General features: G+C 38.3%; 1 long non-coding RNA gene across 2 annotated transcripts; it reads right to left on the minus strand.

Moving 5' to 3' along the window:
- LOC103163848 lies at positions 1-27,667 on the minus strand. Of its 2 annotated transcripts, none has more exons than XR_004770545.1 (3): positions 27,562-27,667; positions 1,889-1,994; positions 1-233 (listed from the first exon to the last, which is right to left on the minus strand). It is a non-coding gene; the product is annotated as an uncharacterized LOC103163848 (long non-coding RNA). The 2 variants fall into 2 exon arrangements; XR_004770544.1 differs by lacking the exon at positions 27,562-27,667 and adding an exon at positions 27,506-27,558.
- Positions 27,668-27,686: the final 19 nt, after the last annotated feature.

Here is a 27,686-nt window from a genome sequence, read left to right on the forward strand (position 1 = left end):
TCCATTGGAACGTGAGTAACAGGTTGCGATCTGCCATGTGGGTGCTGGAAATTGAACTCCAGTCCACCAGAAGAGCAGCCACTTTGCCATCTCTCCAGCTCTAATTTCTTAATTTTAAAATAGTTACTGTCTCTTGCTTCTCTATTAAATACCATCCGGAGTTGCAATAGATGATGTTTCCAACTTCAAGATTTCTTAGGGTTTGTCTTTGGATGCTACTCAAATAATTTGATCTGTCAAAAAGTGTTTTTGAGAAACAGAAATCAGGCCTGTGGCATTTGTTTTTCCTCTCAGCTCATTCATCTCCGGAATTAGAAGCATTATTGCATCATGATTATGTCATCTTATATATTGACTATGAACATGTATGCACTGTGCACTGTTATACACAGCTCCATAGTCAAGGTTATAAAAAAATAAGACACAGAAACTCCCACTGCGCTAACAAACATGGAAACTAACACATATGCAAATTAATAAAATGCAATGGAAAATGTACAATATTGGAAATATGTATCTGTAACCTGGGCCACCACAGAGAATCAACTGAGCTGACTCTGACTCTTGCATTGTAATTATCTTTTCCTTCAGATAATAATCTGGACCCACACAACATCAAATGCTCTTACCATAACACTAAAGACATTTTCAGAGTCCAGTAAGTCATCACCCCTCTATAAAGTCTACATTCTCCTTTTTTGACAAAATTATTAATCTTATTCCATACCTGTTCCTGAGAGGGCTGACAGTGATTCACACTTGGCCAATAAATATTAAGGTTAGTTATTAAGGCCATTCATTAATATGCCAATGAACTAGTAGTGCCAAGAAGCTCAATTGCCAGGAAAGCCTGTCTTTAGGACACTATCCAGTGGTGTCCTGGATAGTTTTTTTCTATATCGCTTTGATTAGACACACTATCCTAATTCCATTGTCTAACTGCTACATTTTTCTTTCCAGCTGAATTATAACTTCAGTCCAATTTAAAAAAAAATATGATTCCTTGTGCTGGCCATTTTTTCAGTTAATATAGCTAAATGAAATTTATGAAATAGCAATAAGGAAACAATCTATTATACATAACTCTTAATGACATCCACTTTGCTTATTCTTTGCTAGTAGATACTGTAGATCATTTTAAAAATACATTTGAATCCCAGGCTGGAGAAATGCCTGGTGATCTGAGAATACATACTACTCTTGCACAGGACCTGAGTTTGGTTCTCAGCACACACATCATGTGTCCCACAGCTGCCAGTAACTCCAACTATAGGGATCCAATGCTCTATTCTGAACTCTGTGGGCATCTAAACTCGCATGTGCACATGCCCACACACAGACTTATAGGTATTAGCAAAAATAAAATAAAATCTCAATATATATAAATGTATATATCAGATGAATTATAACCATACTTAGATGGTTCTTCAGTTTTCAAGGCTTTATTCTTCTCCATATCACTAGTTTCTTTTCCCTTTGCTGTGTTTGCATAGTCTCTGCTTCCTATGTTTGCCCAGTGAAGGTTGCAGATTATTTTCTCTCCAGCAAAAAGAATTCATGTGAACAGAGGCACTTATGCAGTCAAAACTCACTCGTAAAGCTGAGTTCTGCAGGACTTTCTAAATCTAGGATTTTATTTGTAAAATGGAGGGGTAAACACAGCAGATTGTAGTTGTGTAAGTGTCATCATATTATGTCAGAGAATGGAAAACATGAGGAAAATCAACCTGAATTGAACCAAAGAATTTTAATTGAGGTGAAACTCAAGTAATTGAGTTAAGAATTATAATTTACAAGGTTTGACAGTATGTGTTGACATGAAAATTTCTAATATATATATTTATTACTGAAAATTCAAAGGGCTGTGACATCCGACACATGTACTCACTTTGGGAGGAATCTGAAGCATCTGTGCAGTCATGTATGTCACACTTGTCATGCTTCAATGTGGGATCCCTCCCACAGCCATCTGTCACCTGCAGAAGCATGTAGATCTGTAACAGCCAAGGGAGGTGATTCTTCTATGAGTACATGGGAAAACACGTTCACCAATCAGTGAATCAGCCATTCTCCAACTTCTGAAAGGGGCTTTATCAGTGTGCATTTTTAAGAACAAATTGAGCACAGTACAAAATCGAACCTGTCAATTAACTTAAAAAACAGTAAAGAAGTGGCTCTATCCCCCCACCTGGAGTGAGGAAGTGTATCTATATTCTCACGATTAATACTCAGCTGATGAGAGCTGTCTAGTGTTTCACCAACAATACCATTTTAACTAGGGCTTAAAAATTAACCAAAACAACTGCTTCTGAAAACTCTGTTTCTTACCAAGAAAATCAATAGACATCACAGTGTTTCATAAGTAATAAAATTTTAATTTCTAAAGATTTGATTGTCTCCTTGTTATAGCCTCTTTCATACCTATCTGTGAATGCGAAGTCTCACCTCAGTAACCTAGGATTTCCAGATGTTTTTCTGGAAATCTGCAATCATACATAGGATCCCATACACATAGTCATCGCATCTTAATTAATACTCACTACAACTCTAAGAAGTAGGTACTGTTAACAGCCCATTTAATAGGTGAGATATAAAGTTGCTAAGTAACAGCCTGAGGTGATGCAATCAGTAAATACTGGAGTATAGATTAAGAGCCAGATGGTCTGAGAAATAGCTGCCATTCAACAAGGCAGGAAAGCCCAGCATTATAAAGTAAATGGGAAATGAAAGCCTTTCCATCTGCTGTGCATGGACTAAAAGGGATGCTTTTCCTAAAAGATATTTTAGGAAGCAGGGGATGCACAAAAATTATATATATTATATATATAATATATATTTACATATTATGTATATTAAATTTGGGCCCCTCAAGCACTGACCTTTATTACTACAATTTGATTTGGAAACCATCTTTTATGGCTTAGTTTAAAACTGTTAAGCCCAGACACTCACATAATAGAAATGCTGACATGACCTTGATTCCAGAGGTGCAAAGGGTATAATTGAATTTAAGAACAATGTATCTCATCCATTAAGTCATTAAATAGATCATAATAATCTGACACGTTGGGTAAGTACTACATAAAAGTGGTTAACAATGGTATGCAAATAAAATCAGTTTGCACCATTAGCTACTGTGTTCTAGGTGAAGTTTGCCAAATATAACATTGAATTACAATACAGTCATTTAGGAAATGTTGTGAAAATATATTTAAATTGTTCCTGAACTTGATCCAACATAGAAAAGGGATGTTGGAATCTAGGGGTATTGCCAAGTGAATATGTGAAATTCAGATAGCTTATCTCTACATCCTAACCATAAATACACACTGTACAACCAAACCTCTGGAATTACCCAGATGGTGTAGCCCATCTGATTATAGCGCATATATAAACATGCCAACTACATGCCAAAATCAGACCATTCTCCCACACAGATGTATATTTGGTATTGTTGAGGAAAAATCATACAGATGTTTCTCATCATACAGTCAAATGCCAAAGTCCAAACAAAATCATGAGCGATAGTGTCACAGAAATTAATGTTATCATCCAAGTGAGTTCATTCCAGCTAAAACACCGTACAAAGCCACAACTTACCCATTATTTTGCAGGATGGGATGGAAAACCTGGGTTTTCTATTTATACCCTCAATCTTTCACTTACTTTGACTTTTATTTTATAAATTGTATTTAAATTAGAAACAACCTTATTTTACATATGAATCCCAGTTCTCTCTCCCTCCCACCACTATCAGTAATCCATTTTTTCAGAAAGAGCTACTTAGTAACTTATCAGTTTCAAATGACTATTTTCTATTTCTCATAAGCCCATGAGTCAGGTAAGAACAAGTTTAAAAGCATAATGGGGAACTTAATGAGAGTCTATCTAAAATATGAGAGGGGCAGGGGGAGAAAAACAGGGAGAGAGGAACAGAGGGAGGGGAGGTGGAAGGGGAGGAGCAGAGGGATATGAGGGAAGAAGGGAAGGTGGTTAAGGAGAGGGAGAACCACACATTTAGTTAGTACTATTAGAACACATAAGAGTCAGATTGAAAGAGGAGAGTCCTGCTTTTGACCTTTCAAATTCACATCAGTTTCTGATGACTATTTTTCAATTGAATTTACTGTAAATTTGACTTAAGGATTAAAACCATCAATATTTGATAAGAGAGTCACTGTGGCAAGCCCAACTCCTTCCCAAGAATATTGTGAATCCCACAAATCCCCTAAAATGATAAAGAATTAAATGTACATATGATTTCATGTTGTTTCATTACTGTTGGCTTTTTTGGTGACTGTCTTAGGCTTTTGCCATATCAGTGAGGAGGAAAGGGGCAGAGGGAACTTCACTGTCACTGTGGTGCCAGCCTTTGCACTCCTTAATAAAGCAATTAAATTAAAGATTCAGAACGTACAAATCTTTACACTGAGATAACCACTGAGCAATCAATGATAATTAAAAAAATCAATTGCTCATCTGTAGTAATTCAATTTGCCCACTTAGATATAATTGATATTGTTCTCAACTAATTATCCAAGAAAGGGCGCTGAGGGACTTTTAGAGACTAAAGGAATTGAGCCAAAGATTCTTCCTAATTTGAAATGGGATTGAATGCCATGTTTTCTCAAAAAAAAAAAAAAAAGAAAAAAAAAAAAAAACCTGATTAAGTCTTCCCTAGAAATGTAGTATTGAGCAAACTCAAATGAAGCCAAGAAATCAGGATTTCATTAGAAGTAGTTTAACAGGGTACCTCATGCTTCCTGGGTGACCATAAGCAAACTGCAGGATCTCTCTTCCAGTTCCCTCTTTGCTATACCAGACATAATCACTGCATCCCTCACCATGTAGTTGTAAGCCCTATGTTATTCCTAAAACAGTATTTAGAACTGTGTCTGGTCTACAGTGGTCCTTGCATTTGTATTGATTGACAGTTTATAAAAGGAATGGTAAGAGTTACCAATCTCAAGTGTATTACCTTGTTTCCTTCAACACATCTAGTTCCTATCCATATTTTAATAATCAAGGGCTATTGTGACTTTTCCCCCACATTGTGGGTTTTAATTTTTCTTTGGAAAAAATAACTGAAATAAGGAAAAAATGTCAAGTTCACATTTTCCATATGGCTTATATGGCAACAAGTGATTAAGCCAAGACACCTTTCTCTCTGAGTGACAATTGGTACCTCAGCACCAACGGGGAGAGATACTAAAAAAATAAACCAGGACCTTCTTATCAATGGTCCTTAGCTCTGCTACAGTCCTCAGGCACACTAAATGACATGTTAGCAAGTTATATAACTACACTACTACCTATTTGTTCTGATATTCAATGCAAAAGTGTCAGAGATATCCGTATTTAAGTACACTAAATTACTGACTGCTGGGGCTGGAAAACACACAGAGAAACTATTAGCTATTGAACCCATACCCTGGATAAGAATCTATGGCCCATGTAGATGCAAACCTTTCTAAATTCTAGAGAACAGATATTGAACTATAGTCTACATTAAGCTCTTCACTCTCCCAAGAATTTCATTTACTTTTTGCTATTTGGCTTCAGCTTCAGAACATGTGTATTTGTTCTATGAAAAGCCTTCTGTCCCAGGCAGCTTTTCCTCAGATCCTCTCCTTATCCCATACCTGAATCTCTCAATACCAATAAGACATCTTTGTCTGAATGCTGCCTGTTTATCTCATCAATGTAATTTTAGAGAACTAAGTGATAATTTCAATCTATTTAAGGAACGATGGTATGGAATCAATATTTCTAGACAGTAAGTTTTTTCACCACTGTGGAATGATTAAACAAAACTAAGGGGGAAAAGGGAGCCTCCCATTTTGGTTTTTAGATTTAAAAAGAAGGCATTAAATACAAATTTCAGATAAAAAGTGAATGTCTTAGTGTATGTCCCCCAAAATATTTTGCTTGCTAAATCTTTCATCTGTTTTTTTTTTTTTTTTACTTGATTGGTTTTCCTTTCTTATCATTATTTGACTGCTTGTTCTAATAACCAAGTCATGGGGAACTTCATTAAAGTAGCTATTATTAAATGCTTGTCATGTTAGGAAGCTGAGGGTGACTTCTAGCATTAACACCTTGGAGATGGAAGTTCTGGTATAGGTATTTAATTCAGTGATCTCAAAAGACCAGTAGAAAAATTATCCCTTAGAGAATGCAGAATCTGGAAAGTGTTTCTGACAGGTCTGCTGCATTCCTATGCTAGCAAATGCTGCCACTAGGTCCTCTCCTACCCCAAACCCCTGGACATTTGCACAAACTATATTAATCAGCTGGATGATGGCAGTGCTGAGTGGGGCTGATGAGGGGCTCCACTGTACTGACTGTGCATGAGGTGGGAGAAATGGGAGCCAGAATGTGAACCCTTGGTCCCAAGCACATATCACCTATGTCTCCAGCTAAGGTCATTTCCCACACTTGGTTACTCAGAAATGATCTGAGAAGTTGAAGAAGTTTAGCAATCATGACTCTGATTCTTTGGTCCCATTCCCAACCTACAGAATTTATAATTTCTAGAGATGAGACCTAGAAATGTACATTTTTAATTTTTTTTCTGTAGTAAAACTGGTGTTGGGCCAGGCATTGGTGGCACACGCCTTTAATCCCTGCACTTGGGAGGCAGAGGCAGGCGGATCTCTGTGAGTTCAAGGCCAGCCTAGTCTCCAGAGCGAGTGCAAGGATAGGCTCCAAAGATACACAGAGAAACCCTGTCTCAAAAAAATACTGGTGTTGGGCAACTCTCTGAACTCTATTGATACAAGTACACCTCAGAATCAGACTCTGAATTCTACCTTCAGATCTGGCATTAACTGTGTGCTCTTAGAGTGGGGTGTTCTTGTTCATTGTCCTTCTGTGCTTCCGTGTATTCAATAAACAAATAAATGAGAAAGGAGGAAAGGGAGCAGAGAAAAATAAACAGCATAAATTACAATATCACAGATTCGTTGAAATCATGAATAACCATCACTTGACACCACAGTCAGAGCAGCAGTAGTCACTTATTGCCTGCTAAAAAGAGGGGTTAGAATTGATGCCATGGAGTAAAAGATTCTACCTGCATATTTTTCAGGCCTATGGAGGACACAAAAACTCTGAAAGTCATCCTCATGACTATGGATGAAGACAATGTGCAATGGTCAAGATAGAGTTGACTTTGATGGACACTGGGATCAACACATGGGAATAGTTTTTGAAGTGGCCATAGCACATATGCTGAGCCCTTCTCATGATGGCCAATTGCTCTTGGCACACCCTTTCATTACTGAGACAAAAGCTGTCCACAGAAACATATGTCAACATTTCCCTTTAATATAAGCACCTGGATTGTTTAGAATATTGTTCTCAGAACTGGGATGTGTTGGCTGTTTCTTGTCTTTCTTTCCTTTCTTTCTTCCCTCCCTTTCTTTCTTTCTTTCTTTCTTTCTTTCTTTCTTTCTTTCTTTCTTTCTTTCTTTCTTTTGAGATAGAATCTCACTATGTTGCTCAGGCTGGACAAGAGATCTTTACCCTTCTGTCTCAAATTTGCTATTTTTCTAATAGTAAAATTAGCATTATTATTATACATAATTGAGAAAAATACTATATAAAGAAAAGTTTAAAATCACTTCCAATTACTGTCTAGAAGTAATAAAATCAACATTTTGATGCATTTTTTCAGGTATTTTTCAATTATAATATTTTTATTAATTCTTTGAAAACTTCATGCATGCATGCATGCATGCATGCATGCATGCATGCATACAATGTATTTTGATCATATTCACTCTCCTGTTTCTCCCTCTAACTCCTTCCAGATCTGTCCCAGACTTCTCCAGCCCCTCCCAATTCTCATATGCTCTTAAGCTTTTTATAATCAATTCCAATTGCGATGCCCATATACACATAGATGTAGGGCCATCCACTAGAGTGTAATTGACCTACAATAAGTCATACACTAAAATAAAAAAAAACAACATTTTTTTAATGTTTCCTCCCCAAGAAGTTATCAGATGGAGAGCTCACAGGCCCCAAGGGTGAACTTATTACTATTACTTTACTAAATGGACAAAATATCAAACTGTCCTCTAGATTCATATCTCTACACCCATAAATTAGTTTACCTCTGAGATCTCATCAGACAAGTTTATTTGTATAGTGGCTAGTGACTGGCATCGACATGGTCAACCAAAGGGCAGAGAATAAATACCTGTGGGGTACTAAGCTACTAATAGGGTATCAAGATCGCTATCCATACTCCCACAAGGCTTTGGAACCAATACAGAAGAGAGGACAGAAAGTTGCTAAGAGCCAGGAGTCAGAGATGACCAGAGGGACACAGCTGTCTTCTAGACATGACAGGACCAGGGTACTGTGGTTGCCTACACATGACAACTTTGAGTAAAACCAATCAACATTGCAGGAAGAGCTCACAAGGCACCACCAACAACAGTAGAGCTATTGGCAATTGATTGCTTTTTTCAAGTGTTTTATATTAATGTAAATATCTTTAATAAAATCAATACAACTCAACAGACACAATTTTTGAGTCATGCTTTTTCACTTACCTTGCAAATTTCTAAACTACTGCTAACAGTTTTCAAATGCCATGATTTTAAACCTTGACAGTATTCTATCATATAAATATTACATAATTTATTTCCCTGTTCTTGGAGTTTGGGGAAACTTTATACAATTTTTCTGTAGTAAGTGCCTCAGCCCGCGGGGCTCCGGTAATTCATGAGTCTAAGGTGGATCAAGCCTGAAAATAATGGGCGAGAAACAAGGAACGAGACCAAGCAGGGTTTTTCTTTTGTCAAGGTCTCCGTTTATTGATTATTACAAGGGGTTTTTAAAGAGAAAGGAGGAAGCAGAGAAAGAGGAGGTGGGGGGAGGAATGAATGTTAACTGCTCTCAGGCCAGGGCAGGTATCCAGAATCTCCTGTGTTTATCTCAAGCACTAACCTAAGGAAGTGGGGGGAGGAATAGGTGTTAATTGCTTCTCAGGCCAGGTCCCGGAACCTAAGGGGTGGGATGCAAGGCTAACTGGCCGCTAGCTGAGCATGGGGAGTCGCCAGGCTTGTGTAAATAAGGACTTTGGATCTAACCAAGGCTGGCTTCTGACAAGTATTAAGAGCCAACTTTCTTATTTACACTTTACCACAGGGAAACCTGGCTTGGGTTAAATGTTTGTTGCAGAGCTAAAATTGAAAGTGAGAGTCCATGCTCTGCTTATGTTTTTTACAAACCACAAATACTACTTTGCTGAAGCACTGGTGATCAGCGCCAACTCCATATTTGCTACTTCAGCACTCTGAATTTTCTGATCTTCATTTTAAAAGTAAACACTACCGACAATATTGGCAGTTATTATTGGGGTTAATATGTTGTCCCAAATTGGGGGTAAATGGGAGTGAGGGAATTATTCACCACCCCTGTAACCCCCTTTTTTCATTTTTGCTGCTTCTCATTATATCAGCTAGAGTGCTTGTCATTGATGACATCACTTCCTGGTTTGATCCAAATAAAGAAAAAAAGCTCTCATACTTGGGATACAAAGACAGTGTCCTCTTCATTTTCCATCTCAGGGTCTCCTCTCTTTTTTACCTGATTCCTATCCCATCCCCTCCCCAATATGTCTCTGTGAATGTATCTCTCTCTCTCTCTCTCTCTCTCTCTCTTTCTCTCTCTCTCTCTCTCTGACTAGACTTTGATTTTTCAATATAAAATACTGTATTTTTAGTTTTGCTGTATCATATAGGTAAAAAAAAATTAAGACCCACCCTGTGGTCTTCCTTCCACCAGTGCATATGATAAAGAAAATCAACAGAGGTTTTACCCAAAGAAGCCAGACAGAAACCTGGAAGGCCAAGTACGAAGTTGGGTCTGAACTCCATTACTAACTTCAAGTCTGACCTTGGGCTAGTCTTATTCTCTCTCTTTGTGTTTCTAACTTTGCTTCTGACTTTGTCGCCCTGTCTGTCTCTCTCTCTCTCTCTGTCTCTCTCTGTCTCTGTCTCTCTCTGTCTCTCTCCCTCTCTCTCTCTCTTTGGGTATGTGTGTCTTTATCTCTCTGTATATGTGATTTATTTAATAATATTTTTATTCTTTGAGAATTTTGTACAATATATTTTTATCATATTCCTTCCGTTCCTCCAACTCCTTCAAGGTCATTTCCCACCTTGCTACCACTATTCTTTCTCTCTTAAAAGAGAAAAAGAGGGGAGGAGACCATGAGGGATCAGGAAGGTCGAGTTGGAGGAAGAGCAGAGGACAGGAAGCAAAAAAGATGCCTTAATAGAGGGAGCCATTATAGGTTTAACAAGAAATCTGGCACTAGGGGAATCTCCAGGGATCCACAAGGATGACCCCAACTAAGAATCTAAATAATAGTAGAGAGGCCACCTTAAATGCCCTTCCTCTATAATGACATTGATGACTACCTTAAATGCCATCCTAGAGACTTCATCCAGTAGATAATAGAAGCAGAAGCAGAGATCCACAGCTAATCACTGAGCTGAACTCCCGGAATCCAGTTGTAGAGGGAGGAGTGATGAGCAAAGGGGTCAAGACCATGCTGGGAAAACCCACAGAAACAGCTGACCTGACCAAGTGAGAGCACAGAGACCCCAATCTGATAGCTGGGGAACCAGCACAGGACCGAACCAAGCCCCTTGAATGTGGGTATCAGTTGGAGAGCCTGGGCAGTCTATGGGACCTCTGGCAGTGGAACCAGTATTTATCCATAGTGCATGGACTTTGGGAGCCCATTCCCCCATGGAGGGACACTCTCTCAGACTAGAAACACGGGAGAGGGCATAGACCCTGCCCCAAATGATGAGACATACTTTGATGATTCCCCTGGGGAGTGGGTGGGGGTGGAGGGAATTGGTGGGAGGAAAGGGAGGACAGGAGGGAGAGGGAACTGGGATTGGTATGTAAAATAAGATTGTTTATAATTTAAATAAACAATAAATATTAATTTGCAAACAGAGAGAAAGAGAAAAAACAGCATAGATTCCAATTTGTATTTACTGACTACTCCTGAGTATGGGGCCTGCCCTGGGGTGTGTTTTTTATGCACAGAGTCACACTGAAGAAAACTACCTTTTTCCTCTCCCAACAGCTAACAGTTGTGAATAGATGCTTGGCTATGGATAGAACTTCATGCCCTCTCCCCCTCCTCCATGCTGGGAGTTTGCCCAGCTTGAGCTTGTGCAGGTCTTGTGCATGGTGTCAGTCTGTGAGTTCATATGTGCATCTGCCCTGTTGTGTCTGAAAACTGCTATTTTCTTGAAGTCATGTACCATCTATGGCTTTTATACTCTTTCTATTCCTCTTCCCTCCTTGACAGGAGGGGTGTCATATAGACATTCCAAAATTAACCACATTCCACCTTTATTAAATAATCTTGAATATTCTTTCCAGTTCTGACAGATCATAATTCTGAACAAACATGTTCAGAATACAATCTCTCTGAATGTTTATTCTTTAAAAAAAAAAAACAACTTGTTTGGGGATATTTATGAATATCAAATATCTTTGTGTGCATTCCTTGCACAAATCTAAACCGAGATAATGTCCATAAAGAAGCCCTGTCCTGGAGCTTTCTTATCTTTGATCAACCAGGACATCCTTCTTAAGTATTGTGTCATTAGAAGCTGACACTCTGGATGTTTGCTGGCCCTCCTCTCTAGAGGGTTTGTGTCTGCATGGCCGGGAGGCTTTGCTTACATGAAACCACTTTCTCCTCTCTAGACAATGCCCTTGCCCTTCCCAGGAGACCCAGATTTCCCTCCCCATAAAGTCTTAACCTACTTCAAAGACCCACTTAAGTTTTCATGAGTCTCTATTCTTGTAAAAGTAGGATATTCTGCCCAAAGGGGCATCAAGGTATTTCTGAGCCAAGAATATGTATTTGGAGTTATAGACAAAACACATAATATATAATATATATATATATATATATAATATATATAATAATATGCAATGGGTTGTACCCACTTCTATTCAAGTCTCTTTCTACTCTGTGGGCATAAGATGGTCAGTTAAACAGTCTCTTTATATCCAGAAATGTGTGAAGTACCCTGCTTGTGAGTGAAATGTGTTGTACTATAATAAGAACATACAGCAATAGAGGAAAATGACCCTTCATAGGGGGTATGACTACTTGTGGCCACACAGGAGGAGTGAGAGGAAAATGGAGTTAGGATGAGAAGCCACAGACTTCTCACACTTGGCTCCAACTACATTCAGATTCTGAAGCCATGGCTAACTTACAATTTTATGTCTGGCCTTCAATTTGCCACATGAGTGGGTATAAAATGTTAGATGTTATAGTAACAGAAATTAATTATGACAATATATTATTAAGCATGTTTCTTTGTTGACATGTTTTATGTGTTTTGTATTTGTCTATTTTCCACTGACTCTCTAGAAAACTCATTAAGAAAAGTAATCTCTTTTGACTGACCTAGCCAATAAAATATTGAAGTCTCAAAGTATACAGCACTGAATTAACTAGAAATTCTGAGACCAGAGTCTGTAAATAACATACCTCATTTCACTGTTTTCCATATCACAGTGTTTTCAGGATTAGACGTACTAGCTTCCAAACTTGGTCGTGTAGGTTGCATTACTGTGCTATTTTAACCAGAGAGGAGGAACTATGTATGCATTTTTAAATGGTTTTGGCTGAAATTTTACCCACAAAAAATTTTTACCTTGGAAGCTTTGGCCCAGTCTACATATTAACTGGATGACATTGAATAAGTTATTTATCCTCTTGGGTATGGAATTTCTTTAACTATAAAATGAGGGAGTGTCTCTGTTTCCTTCCAAATCTAAATTTTTATTATTGTCTGTGACTTTATGACAATTTATGCCTACGGCTGTTTAACAGAGAAAATTGCAGAACATGAAAAACTGTTAGGACTTAGCAAAGAATGGAAATGACCATTCAATAGAAAATGGGGTAGGTAGTGTTAGAAAGTAGAGCAGAGTCCCTGAGCAACTTACATCTGAAAAGAAAGTTAAGCATGGGCTTTTGCAGTCTTGCAGGATAAAGAAAAATACTAGAATGCCATATATTTTAAATTGCTGTACTAAAAGAGAAGCCCTAAATCTCTAAGCTAGGTTAGCTTTTTAGAACAAGATGATACACACACACACACACACACACACACACAATACACATAAAATCTGTTGTTTATACTTGTAATTAACATAATGTCTCCCATTAGCATTTTCATCAAAGACAAAAAGTTATCTATATTTTAGTGACTACCTGTAGCATAATAATTTTGTCCCTCATTTCCACCGCCAGGAATATTTATCTTAGTTCATTCCAACTGCTGTAAGACAATGAAGTTAACTAGTGGTTTTATAAACTGCAGAAATGTATTTATTATAGTTGCAAGATTAAGGTACCAGCAGATTTACAGTCTGAAAAGAAGCAATTCCCTTGTGTTCACCAGGAGAAGGGGAAAGATCTCTTGAGTCTTTGTTATTTAAACCTCTTAATGCCATCACCATGGAGACCAGGATCCCAGCACAGGAATTTGAAGGATCACAAACATTTATTCCAGTACATCCTCACGAAGTCATATGAGTGTGATTCTATGCTGAAGAAGAACTTGAAAGCTGGTGTCAAGTCCCACAAATGCTATTAGTGACAATATGAGGAAATAAGGCATTTATCTTCACTATTAGACTAAATCATAATGCAGTCATCCAAAATACTGTCACAGTATCCAAGGACTTCACCTTTCTACTAAAGAATAAGTCTTGAAGTGTACAGCATACCTCAGAAACAAGCTTCATACTTGAGTCCAAATCTTTCGCAACTAATCAAAATACAGGAAATTACAAGATGGTGTGGGAAGATCTGCTAAACCCCCTTTAAAATAAAGGAAGTTCAATAATTCTAACATTAAAATGTTAAGTAAGTATATATCATACTTGGTTCCTGAATTTTAACTCAATTTGTTACATAATATATTTTTGCAGTTCTCTTCTTCTCGGTTTGTTGAACACAAAGAATGCACAAGCAACTATCTGAGAAACAGTTATACAATATCAACCCATTTTATTTGTAACCTAATCATTTCTGATTGTAATAGACTGTTGAAATATGGGAGTTCTGTGAGCACCAAATAGAAAGGTGTCTACAGTGTGGGGGGCTTATGAAGGGGAAGGAAGCATTCTACATACAAACGTTCCTTTCAGCTTAGGAAACTGGGGGTGGGGGGGGGCTTCTTCAGTACATAAGGTGGGATAACCACCATGTTTACACAGTTTGGCATTTTATTTAACCAACACCTGCATGCTGCTTAGTATGTGTCAGGCCCTGCAATGCTTTATACATGTTAGTTCTTGGGTGTTTTTCATAAGAATCTCATTAAGTAGACAATATTGTCATGATCATTTTAAGGAACTGAGGTAGAGGGGAGTTAAGATACTTGTTTAAGGCCCACACCTAACAAGCAGCAGATCTCAGGGTGTCTGCTTCTCTGAGAGTAGCTCATTATTTAAGGAAGGGGTTGGTTACCAAATGCCCTGGATGACCAAGGCCTGTCAGGACATCACTTCTCCACTTCAAAAGCACCTTCTGGTGCTTTTACCTCCACTTCAAAAGCACCTTCTTACCTTCTGGAAGCTTCCATCTCTGTACTCTAGTGATTGTTTCCCAGGGTGTACCTCCCCTTTTGAATATCCTTAGGATAGAAGATATGATGAAATCAACATGAAAGGATTTTAAGGATAATCTCCAGAATAACTTTTCTTGACAAGTTGAGGCTGGTGATCTAAATTTAGAATCAAATGACAAGATGTTGGAGGGTTTTTTTTTTTTTTTTTTTTGGATCTGAGCTTCTAACCACTTTTATCATTTGTATAAAACCATCTTTGGTTTTGTGTTTGTAGATTGATGTGGATGAGTTCTCATTGGCTTTAAAATTATTCTTAAGACAACCGTTCCTATAAATATGTTGACAAAGGACATTTGAAAATGTCATCTGAGCACTCCACAAAAACAATATAAGACTTGCTTAGGGCCACTAAGATGGCTCAGCAGGCAAAGGTACTTGCTGTCGAACCAGACAACCTGGGTTCTGTTATTGATATTCATATGGTACAAGAAGAGAACAGACTCCAGTAAGTTGTCCTCTCATCTCCACCCATGCAAGTTTGCTTGTGTGTATACACACACACACACACACACACACACACACACACACACACACAAAGTATAACAAAAGAAAATTTTTAAAAAAGCAATGTTGGGAGCTAGAGAGATGGCTCAGCAGTTAAGAGCACTGGCTGCTCTTCTAGAGGTCCTGAGTTCTACTCCCAGCAACCACAGGGTAGTTCACAACCATGTAATGAGATCTGGTGCCCTCTTCTGGCCTGTAGGCATACATTCAGGCAGAACACTGTAAACATAATAAATAAATAAATCTTTTTTTAAAAGAAAAGAAATGTTACTTGACAGGTTGTTTTCCACAGCTAAATCTTCAAAGGAAGCTATTCACCCACCAGAAGATAGAATACTCATGCAATGGAACACAAAGCAATTATTAAAAAGACTAAGGTATACCCATCCCTCTACATTTACATAAGATATATATACATATATATTTGCATATATATGTAGACAGAGAGTTCGTGTGTGTAAGCAAAATCGATTCATAGTATTATGATATTCTTATGAATCACTCAGTAATATTTGGTTTGTATGATGTTTATAACATTCGTGTTCAGACTCAAATAGAGAACGTCTACAAACTACTTAGAGTATGTGCTAGAGAATGTGCTGAAAGCAAGGGTGGTGAAAAGGAAATAAATTTTTTCTTTACAGCCTTCCCCTTGCTTTTGGTAAGAAAGAGTCACCAAAGTACAGGTAAGCATATGGAAACTATTAAGCAATTGGACAGAGACTAAGAAATAATCAACTCTAAGTAAGCTGTATATTAGTCTGACAATCTGACTCACGATGCATATTATATATCACTTTATCCACCAATTCATTCACAACTATGCATAAATTACTGTGCTAGTTTTACCAGGCTTCTGTTTTGCTAATGCTGTAGATTTATTGGTTTAACACTCATTAAGTATTAAAGAGGGAGGAAACTGTCCTCCAAAGACTGGCAAGTCAATAGTTAGTGTTGTTATTTTATTCTTACCTATCCCTTTTAGAAACATACATACACATTTACACAGACCATCACAATAGCTCATGCTATTAAAGTAAAAATGTTGTATGTTTAACCTGGAGTACATGAAACTAAAACTAGTCATTGGGGAATGGATGCCTTGAAGGAAGGTAGATAACAAAACAGGTAAAATGAAAATAGAAAAGGGGATGCTTGGGGTAGAAGGCTTCAAGCATGGAGGAGTGTAGAGAATAGGAAATTGTGTTAATAGAATTCTTAACCAAAATGTATGGTGCATGGAAAAGCTATATAGAACCTACAATCTTCTAACTCCCTTCCCAAAAAAAAAAAAACAGTTAGAGGGGACAATAGAACACAGGTGGCATAGAAGGAGGAAGAGGGTGTATTGGTGGCTAAAGGTTTGAGAAAAGATAGAGTGTATTGAGAGAGGAGAAGGTAAGGGATAGGTTATCCCAAACTAAGGATACATGAAGAAGTCTCATGGAAATCCACTAGTTTTCAAGCTAATTGGAAAATGTAAAAATACTTTTTTGAAGGGTTTTTGAGAAGAAGTACTCTGCATGGGTGCACAATGCTGCTCCCAGAAAATATAGGTTCTTAAATGAAAAATCTCAGTGACAGGCATGATATAGATACATCCTTAAAAGTTGTTTAGAGAGGCCCCAAAGACACTCAAAGCAACAAGGCTATTGCCATTGCTCTTGACTTCCCATCTTAAGTAGACAATAAAGCCCTATTGCTGAAGATATGATTCACTTTATATGTGGGACATAGTGAAATCCACCTTGAACTGACTGGAAAACATTATCCCTGATACATAGTGTTTCATAGTGCTGGAAGGTGCCATGCAGGCTGCTGGGGGAGAAAAGGTATCAGTGGCTTTACCCAGCACTGGACCCTGCAAACTACAATGCTGAATAGCTGCCAAGATGTGCCCATTGGTGCAATAGTGGCATTATGATTATTAAATGGACTACATTTGATTTAAGAGGAGGCCTGCTCCGCAGGAGGAATTTCATACATGATACTACAAAATTTAGTCAAAAGCTCATGCCTGGGGAGGTCATAGGCGTTAGCAGAGAACATACTGTTGTTTTGCTTAATCACCATGCTGTCAAACTACATTATAATATTTATGTATATAACCAATGATTGTGCTATTCTTAACTGTTATCAAAAAACCTGTGAGTCGCAGTTAATAGAGACTAAAAAAACTACTAAAGTGCCAAGTATGAATAACTATTAACATATATATGCATATATATACATTACATATTACTTTTGTTTTGGGGATGTGTGTGTGGTTTTTTGTTTGTTTGTTTTTAGCAGATCTCACTATGTATCTCGGCCTAGCCCAGAACTTACTTACTAAGTAGACCATACTGGCCACAGATATCCTACTTCTGCTTCTGCTTCACATGTTTGAGTATTTTGTCTGCATGTACATATAACATATTCATGCAGTGCCTGATAAAGGCCAGAAATTGGTATTGGATCCCTGGGACTGAGTTACAGAAGGTTGTGACCTGCCTTGTGTGTGCTGAGTTCTCTCTCCAACCCCTCTAAATTCTTTTTGGTCAACTCCTCATTCCAAGTACACAAACAAAACATGAACCTTAAAAAAATTCACCCTTACTTTGTACAAGGTACTTGGACATTTCATGGTTTATTCTAGTAGTTATCACTTTTTAAAAATTCATTTGTCATGGCTTCAGAATAGATTGTACCATTTATAGTATAGAACATGCCAGATTTTAAAACACACAGACAAATGCTCCCATATATATCAAATGAAGAGCCAAAATGTTAACTAAATTGAAAACATGCTTTAGTTTAGTTTTTCATTAGTTATACATTTCACATTATTTCTCCCAGTTTTAGTGACTTGCACTCTTGAACAGGGGCAGAAATTCCTGTCCTACAGTTGGATGACATCTGGCTAGAGCAATAGGATGTGTGCTAAGATAGAAACCAGAGCAGCTGGAAATCTGGGAATTGGGACTGTCTTCACCAATACTGAACAGACTTTGGCCACCTATTTGACATTAATATTTTTATGTATTATATGAAACTTACATTTTTTCAGTCTCTCAGAAGACAGGTTGTATTTTGTAGTTGTAAAAGAATTTTAGTGTTGTTTAGTGATATAAGTTAATTTTAAACAAGGGTTTATGAAATGTGAGATGCTGTGAGGAAAATGTGGATCAATCTTGCTTCCCTAGAGGAAGTATGGTGCTTTTAATAATAGATACTAATAAATGGTCTACAATTCTTTCAGAAGTTTAAAAAAAAAGAAACTTTTGGTTGAATAGGTGGGAGACTTCTAAATTGTGCATAACATGAACAACAGTTGTGCCCATTAGATCCTTGCTTGTAGCAAACACATTTATCTTGGTGTCTTTAGAAAAGGAATTAGTTGGGAGGTATCATATTACTCATTATTAACTTTGTGTGTGATAGAAATACAAAGTAGTGGTGGCTTAACTATGATAGTATTTACCTGTCTTAAGAAAGCCTGGAGGGGGCAGGGCTGGAGAGATGACTCAGTGGTTAAGAACAGTAGCTGCTCTTTCAGAGGTCCTGAGTTCAATTCCCAGCAACCACACACCATCTGTATTGAGATCTACTGCCCTCCTCTGGCCTGCAGGGATACATGCAGACACAACTCTGTATATATAATAAATAAAACTTTAAAAAAGAAAGAAAGCCTAGAGGGATTCCTGAATTGACCTGTACCCATGTTGTGAAAAGACTAGGACCCCTTTCTGGATGTTCCTGGGATTCTGATAAATTCAGACAGTATCTATGGGACTGGAGAAAGGAAGAGAGGAGTAACCATGTTTCTGTGTCCTTTAAGGGTATGTCCAGGAAACCACATACACCAATTCTTTTTTAGCCAATTGTTATGGTTTGAATCTGAGATGAGCCTCATAGGCTTATGTGTTTGAACACTTAATCCCCGGTTGGTGTTGCTGTTTTAGGAGGATGTGGAACCTTGAAACTGAGACATTGGGCTTAGCTGGCTGACTTAGTGCTACAGGGGTGGGAGCTAGAGCACACAACTGATACGTTGGTTTCAGTCTGTAGCAGACCTTGAGCCTTCTTGATCAATTCCTTATGTAATATATATGACAATATATGAAAATCCCATATTTTAAATACAAATTTAAATAGTATTATTTTTCATTTATTAAAGGTTTATATAAAATACATAATACATGTAAACATGTTTGTATAAATGTGTTATGTATAGATATACAAATTCATATTTATATAAATTTAGTATAGAGCTCTGCCTCTATGCAATTGTATAAGTTAATTAACAAAGCATATTTGGAGTCAGGCCTAGGGTTGACACCTAAAAGAGATGATGGTGTGAAGAGAGAGAATAAGCGCTAACTGAATTCTGTAAAAGGAGAAGCCTTGGAACTCTGAGGGGAAAATCACAATTAGTCTCACCACTTCCAACCCTACTAATGAAGGTATATGTTCTAACTCCTTAGCTAAACTGACACAGTATGAATCCTTCTCTCCCTTCAACGTCATCATGGCAACAGTACTTCCATTTAAAATGATAAATCACATCATTTTTTCCTATTTCACTACTTCCAATTGTGTCTGGAATAAAATACCAACCCTTGACTGTGGTTTAGAAGACTGCACAGGATCTGACCCTGTCACTCTCAAAGCAACTTGAAGTCAGGACTGCCTTTTTTAACTTGATTACCATGCAGAAACTACTGCCTTCCCATCTGTTCCTAGAAGTCAAGTAATTCCTACCAAAAGGCCTCTGCACAAGCTGTAACATCTGCCTTCAACATTCTTTACCCAATATGCAAATCCCTAGCCTCTTGTGTTTAGATGGTAGTTCAAATGTCATCTCCTCCAGGAACTTTTCTGACCATGTGATCTAAAAAACAAAAACTGTAAGTCTTTACACTAATAATCTTTGAATAACTCTGTTTTAGCAATTCTTATCACCATCAGAAATTGCCTTGGTTAGTATGTAGCTCAGTAGTAGAGTGCTTGTCTAGTGTGAGCAAGATTTTCAAATCCTATCCTGGGAAAGAAAGAAAGAAAGAAAGAAAGAAAGAAAGAAAGAAAGAAAGAAAGAAAGAAAGAAAGAGGAGAAAGAGAAAGAAAGGAAGGATGAAAGAACAAATGAAGGAAGGAAGGAAGGAAGGAAGGAAGGAAGGAAGGAAGGAAGGAGAGGGGGAAGGATGGAGGAAATTCTTTTGTTTGTTGTTTTGATTATTTTCTTTCCACAACCACTATCAAGATATGGGTTAACAAAAAGGAGTTTCTTATTTCTCTGCCTGGTACATCAGGTTGTTCAATAGGTATCTGTCAAGATAATAAACATATATTTGGGTTTTCATTGGGGTTCTGTTCCACAATTACAATGTGGGATAGTTTGAATGAGAAATGTCTCACATAGCCACAGGTATTTAATACTTGGTCTTTGATTGGTAGCACTGTTTGAGGAAGTTTAGGAAGTATGGCCTTGCTGGAGAAAGTATGTCAGGGGATAGACTGGCTTCACCCCACTTTTGGTTCTCTCTTTCTCCCTCTCCCCATCTCTGTGTATCTCTCTCTCTCTGTGTCTCTCTGCCTCTCTCTCTCTCTCTCTCTCTCTCTCTCTCTCTCTCTCTCTCTCTCTCTCTCTCTCTCTCTCTCTCTCTCTGCTTTGTGCTTATGTTTGAAGATGTGAGACCTTAGCTGCCTGCTCTTGCTGCCATGTCTGCCTGCTGCTATGACTCCCATCATGATGGACTCTTGTTCCTCTAGAACCATAAACCCAAATAAACCCTTCTGTAAGTTGCCTTGGTTGTGCTATTTGATCACAGCAACAGAAAAGTAACTAATTCACAAGTTAACATAGAAGATATGATTTGATGGGCCCAATGAGTTATTCATTGCCTCTTCAAAGTAGAGCAGTCTAGGAATAGTGTTTGATGGCAGCAAAATTACCATCCTTGCCTCTGTGCCCAGAGGACCATCTCTATACCCTTTTTTTTTCTTGCTTGTTTGCTCTTTCAAGAACACACCATTCTACTTTAGATTCACTATAAACCCAGAATGATTTCATATTGAAATTCTTCAATGTATCTGAAAATACTATTTTCAACATGATAACACATTAACATCTGCCCAGGATTATTAACTGAACAATTCAAGTCATCACTAAACTAATTAAAGTCTGTTTCTTAAAGCAATAATATCCCTTACTGATTAGATTCTGATCTGGGAACTATTAGAACCATTAGTTAATGTTATATGACACAAGAAAACTGTATAAACATTAGGTGACACAGAAAAGAGAATTTCTGTATTCCACCCCAATAATAGAGGAGTGACAGCTGAAATATGGACAATAATTTCCAGAGAACAGAATTAGGAATTTATTTATTTCTAAGCTGCCAGTATCTCCCTTGGAAGTAGTTGAATTCCTTATATACCTAGGCAATGTGGTAAATTTACTGGGTGTGTATGGCAGGTTTTTGTAATGTTGGTTATCAATAACTAATTGGAGAAATGACTTTGACACATGCATTTAATATTAAAAGGATTTATCAGTGAACCATTCCATGTCACTGTTGGGGAGACATTTGGAATTATCAGGCTTGTTGGATCAGTTGCTATGGGAGAAATTTAAAGACAAGTGTACAGGGGAAACTCAAAAACTCATGGGAAGAATTGAGATATTATGTCACTCTTTATTTTTAGATAGGTTATCCAGGGTTAGAGGAAAAGGCACCAGTTTGTCAACTTGACTTAATTAAGAAACACCTGATAGGTTAGGAAAGCACACATCGAAGCTCAGTGTCTCTGTGATGGTGCTTCCAAAGACAACTAGATCACGGGGGTTTTGTCCTGGTAAATGGATTGGCCCCTTAATGGCATTCCTGGGATGTGGTAAAATGTAAGAGGTGGGGCCCACTTGAAGGTCACTGGAGGTAAGTGTAGCTTTTTTTGTTCTCTTTGGAGGCCCATCACCCAGCTCCCAAATAAATACACAGAAATTTATTCTTACTTACGAATGCCTGGGCTTAGCTTGGCTTGTTTCTAGCCAGATTTTCTAACAAATTGTCACATTTCTCTTTAACTACATTTTGCCTCTAGGCCTTTTACCTTTCCTTATGTATCTTTCTTTCCTTCTTACTCCATGGGTGGCTGTGTGGCTGGGTGGGTGGTGCCTGGCATCCTTCTCTCCTCCTTTTCTTGCTCCTCGATTTTCTCCCTAGATTTCTCCTCCTATTTATTCTCTGTGCCTGACAGTCCTGCCTATTTCTCTCTCCTGCCTAGCTATTGGCTGTTCAGCTCTTTGTTAAACCAATCAGGTATTTCAGAAGGCAGAGTAACAGAGCTTTAAAGAGTTAAAAGCTGGAAGAGCACAGAATGCTTTCTCCACAAAGAAATGATAACTGTTTGGGGCAATTAGCATGCTAACCTTGATTTGGACATTGTACAAAGAAACACCATAGGGTACCTCATAAATACGTACAATCAAAAACAGTAAGTTAAGCAGGGTGGTGGTGGTGCATGCCTTTAATCCCAGCACCTGGGAGGCAGACACAGGCAGATCTCTGTGTGTCGAGGCTAGCTTGGTCTATAAATAGAGTTCCAGGACAGCCAAGGCTACACAGAGAAACCCTGTCTCAAAAAACCTAAGTAAATAAACAACATGTTAATAAATACCAAATCTAAAGCTGGGGACTTAGGGGAAGCAGAGACAGATTTTTTTGATATAATATAATATACAGGTTAGAGGAATTCTGTTACCATAATTCAGAAATTACAATCCAGAAACAGGAGCTTCATGGTGCTAAGTTTTCCTGGTCCCATGAGAAAAAAAATTCAACATCACCATAGTTCTTCCTTCCCTCCTTGGTGGCCCTATACCTTGAACCTGTAATTGTCAGAGAGCCATCCAATGAGGGTTAAGATGTTAGTCCTGATTATAAAGTTTAGTAAGTATGGCCAACACCTACAGTTTAGGGCTAGAGAGATGGATCCACAGGTAGGAGCTTGCTACACAAGTGTGAGGACTGACTGGAGTTCAGATGCCCAAGACCCACATATAAGTCAGTGGGTGTGGTAATCTCAGAACATGGAGGCTGAGATAGGAAATCCCTGGAACAGGGAGAGACATAGGGGATCCCAGGAACAATATGTCTAGCTGGTACAGCTGAACAGTGAGTTCTGGGTTCAAAAGAGACCCATCCTCAATAAATAAAGCAGAGAGCAATACAACTATAGACCTCCACATTCACCTCTGCACATGCATGCACCCACATAAAGGAAACAAGCAAACATACATGCACATATACAAAAGGAAGTTCAAGTTAATGAGCCTGCCTTATTTCTATATAACTGGATCCTCAGCACTTCTGGATGTGACTAAACACAGAGAAGACTGAAAGGTATGGATGGAATGAAGCAGCTGCTTAACCAGATTCAGAAATCCAAAAGATGTTCTCTACAATGAAGGTTTAGAGATATCCTGTAACCTATTAAGAGACTGGGGCTAGCTGTGATTTACAGACTGGGAACTAGCTGTGGTCCAGTGGCCCTAAGTAAATCACAATTGTAATATTCTGTATTTTCTGATTTCAATTCTCTTCTCTCCTCCCTCATTTTTCATCTTATCCTCCAAGCCCAAAGATCCTCAAAAACAGTATGACAAAATATACAAAAGTTGGTAATTTTTTTCTAAGGAAGTATATGATGGAGAGATTTTCGGCACAAAACCCTTCTTAGAAAGGGAGCTGTGTTTGTAGGAAATTTTCTTTGATCATTGCTTAAGGATAGTGAGGAATCCAGATTAGAGCAGGCTACTTCCATGAAGGAGGCAAGCAGATGGTTTTGTGAGTTGCCCTGCGGAGAACAGGAAAAAATGGGGAAAAGATGGGTGACTTCCTGGGAGGCCTGTCACTTTAACAGCATTACAAATCAAGCTTCCAAGTCTGCCCCTGGAATTATGTAAATAATGGCAAGCAAGAAACTATTAGTATAGTAGGCCTTTCCCAGCTTTTTGCAAACAACCTGAGGAACAATACTTGTTCTAAGGTACCAGCCAAATGAGCTACACTTCTGCTATTGCCCTCTCCTTCCTGGACTTCATACTCAATCAGTTCTGATCTACTCAGTTTCCCATTTGTCACTCTTTCTTGTATTGTCTTCTATGCTTGACTGCATATTCTCTACCTAACTGCCTATGAAGAAAGTTCTAACTGTTATGTTATAGTATTACCTCAATTTGCCATGTATTCATACTTCTTGTTTCTATTATATTTTACTTTTTAAAAGATTCATAAAATTTCTTAGTGAGGCCATCTTTGACCACCTATTAAGATATTGTCAATTCCTTCCTGTCCCAGTTTCATTTCTATTGTTATGACAAACACTCTGACAAAAGGCAACATAAGGGGAAAGGGATTATTTGACTTAAAATTTCCATTTCCAGTCCACCATTTCCAGGAAGTCAAGGAAGGAACTCAAGCAGCTAGTGACACACATCCACAGTCAAAAACAGAGAGAATAAATGTGATCTTGTTCATTTTAAGCTAGTGTTCTCTTAATATGCTGCTCAGGGAACAGTGCCATGCACAATGGGCTGTATCTTCTAACATCAACTACCATCAAGGCAACCCACGCCCCAAAGATATGTCTGCAGGCCAACTTGATCTAGATAATTCATTAAGACTCTAAGGCAGTGGTGCCACACTCCTTTAATCCCAGCACTCAGGAGGCAGAGGCAGTTGGATCTCTGTGAGATCGAGACCAGCCTGGTCTACAAGAGCTACTTCCAGGACAGCCTCCAAAGCTACAGAGAAATCCTGCCTCGAAAAAAAATCAAACAAAAAAGAAAAGAAAAAAGAAAGAAAAGACTCTAAGGCAACTATTGATTTTATCATTTGACAGTTGAAACCAGGCAGTACATTGCCTAAAAGACTACATAGCTTACTTCTCACTTGTGTTCTCCTCTATTCTTATCAATGTTCAACATACCTTATATTTTACTGTTTGTTTTCTACCTCCCTTAGTAGTATACAAAGTTGACGGATTTTGTCTTTGCTTGTCTGCCAATCTACCCCACTCCTAGAACAGGCTTGGTCTGCAGGAAATGCCTGATAAAATATACATTGCATGAATGAATGGATGACTAGAGCTTCAGCTCAGAATCCATCTCCACCTGAAGCCTCAAGAGGCTGCATTGCATACACACCTCATATATTGTCTATTATCACATTATGCCTGCCTGTCTGTTGTTGAAGGCCTGGTTGATATTCAGACGTGAATCCCTGATGTTTTTCATGTGATACGTCATTGGATAAATGATTATGTCCCAATTTTACAATTAAAGAAATGAAGTTGGGTTTTGTTTGTTAGTTTGTGTGTGTGCATGAATGTGGAGGCTAGATTCAACAGTACTTTTCCTCAATTGCATACAACTTACTTATTTTGAGACAAGAGTTTCTTGCTGAACCTGTAGCTTACTAATTTGGTAAGAGTGGCTGTCCAGCAATCCCCGGGGGTCCTCCTGTTTCTGCCTCCCCAGTGCTGGGATTACAGGTATGCATTGCTGCTGTGCCTGGCTTTTTGTTAGGATCCTTGAGATCCAAATTCGGATCCTTTCATGTAAACACTCTACAAACTAAGCCATCCTGCCAGCTCCAGGAAACTGAAGGTAAAAAGGTTAAATAACTTCGAATAACACCAGTAAGCTGCAGAGAAAAGTCACTAAAACAAAATGTTACTAAAACTAAATCAAGATCATTCCCATTTTTATCACATGACCTGTTTTCATCCTTACCTCTTACCTTCCATATTCATTCCTGCCCCAGTTTCTAATTACCCATCTTCTGCCTACTACCAAGTGCAAACTGAATCTTATTCCATGAACTTTTCCTTGGTGACTGTTATTTACATTAATTTCTTCCTATTCTACATATATCTCCCAAAATAGCTCTCAGAGTAAATAGATAAGAGTATCATAAAGGTTATATGGCCTTGAAGATTGGTTTCTCTGATTCCTAACTGCACTTCATATCATATAGTCAGGCTTTCAGGTAATGAAATAAGGAACTGATCCCACTGGCCATTAATTTGCAATTTCAGGTAGCATTCTCCTAGATTTTGCAATCTCTCCTAAGAATTTGTGTGATTAGTGATGGATGCAATAGTTTGCATGACTCAAATGGGCTACACTTTCTGGAGAACAGGAAAAATGGAGCAAATCTCCACAAATTATCTGAACTCACAACATCCCACCATTGAACTAGCATTTGGGACATCCAAAGCTTTTTCTTCTCCATGTTTTCTTCTGTTGGAAGGAGCATGCAACCCTTTAAAATTCCCAGATGAGGAGTGAAAGCTTATTCCCTGTAGGCATTTTCCCATAATACCACATCCAGAGTAGCCTTGGTTTTTCAAAAATTAGTCCAACTGTTTTTTTCTCCCCTCTCCCTCTGCAAAATTTACCAATGTTAGAAACTGATCCCCCTACACACACACACACACACACACACACACACACACACACACACACACAGAGTAGTCCTTGGGAAGTAACCCAAAGGTTGATTATACTCAGAAAAGTTTGCAATTTTTCATTTTATCCTGTCTTAAGGTGAGACAATCGCAACCCAAATCTGCAAAAATCTACAATATTCCTTCTCTAATGTCTGTGCTTTATATCTTTGACACCTTATCATCTTACTCAGTGACAATATGCCACTCCAGTGTGTAACTGTACCCTAATAGTTGGTCCTTATTTGTGGACACAAAATATGCTGAAATATGTATGATTTGGGAAGGAGCGAACTGAAAGTGCAGGTCTGGCATTAAGCTACTTGAGTTCAAATCCCACCTCTGTCATTTATTAGCTGTCTGCCACTAAGCTCCTTAATGGCTCTAAGTCCCTCTTTCCTCATCTTAAAACAGGATCTATCATTAGTATAAAATAATAACGTATGTTGAGTACTTTACAAGCTTTTTGTCCAAGTGCCTCTTATCAAAATTGTCAAAGAAGAGCCAACATGCTGGGCAAAGAGTTTTGTATACTGTAAACGTCCGAAGATACAAAGAACCAGTGAGATGGGTAAAAACCAATGAAGATCAAACCCCATCCCCTCCTCCTCGAGAAACCCGGTTCTGTGTGAACTAAGGCCAGGACCCTTCACCTCATCGCTGTATTGACATAAATACGAATCGCTGAGAACAGCCCTAACCCAGAATATACCTAATACAGGGAGTTTTATACACAGCCCAGACCTTACAAAACATTAGTGGGCTTCGAACTCTGACCCTCGATTCCAATTAAGCCTTACAGTCAGTCCTGTCTGGGATTTCCATAATGATGGGTTGGCAACAATGGGAAGTGTACCCTTTTGGCGTCTTCTGTTTTCTTTACTTGGAAATAGCAGTACGGGGAAACGACGCGCTAGGACCCGGGGGTCCTCTAAGAAGCGAGCGCGGGCCCAGAGATCGCGAGAGGCTGTTTCCGGCAGG

The sequence above is a fragment of the Cricetulus griseus genome, chromosome 6, assembly GCF_003668045.3.
Source record: "Cricetulus griseus strain 17A/GY chromosome 6, alternate assembly CriGri-PICRH-1.0, whole genome shotgun sequence".
In the NCBI taxonomy this organism is placed as follows: Eukaryota; Metazoa; Chordata; class Mammalia; order Rodentia; family Cricetidae; genus Cricetulus; species Cricetulus griseus.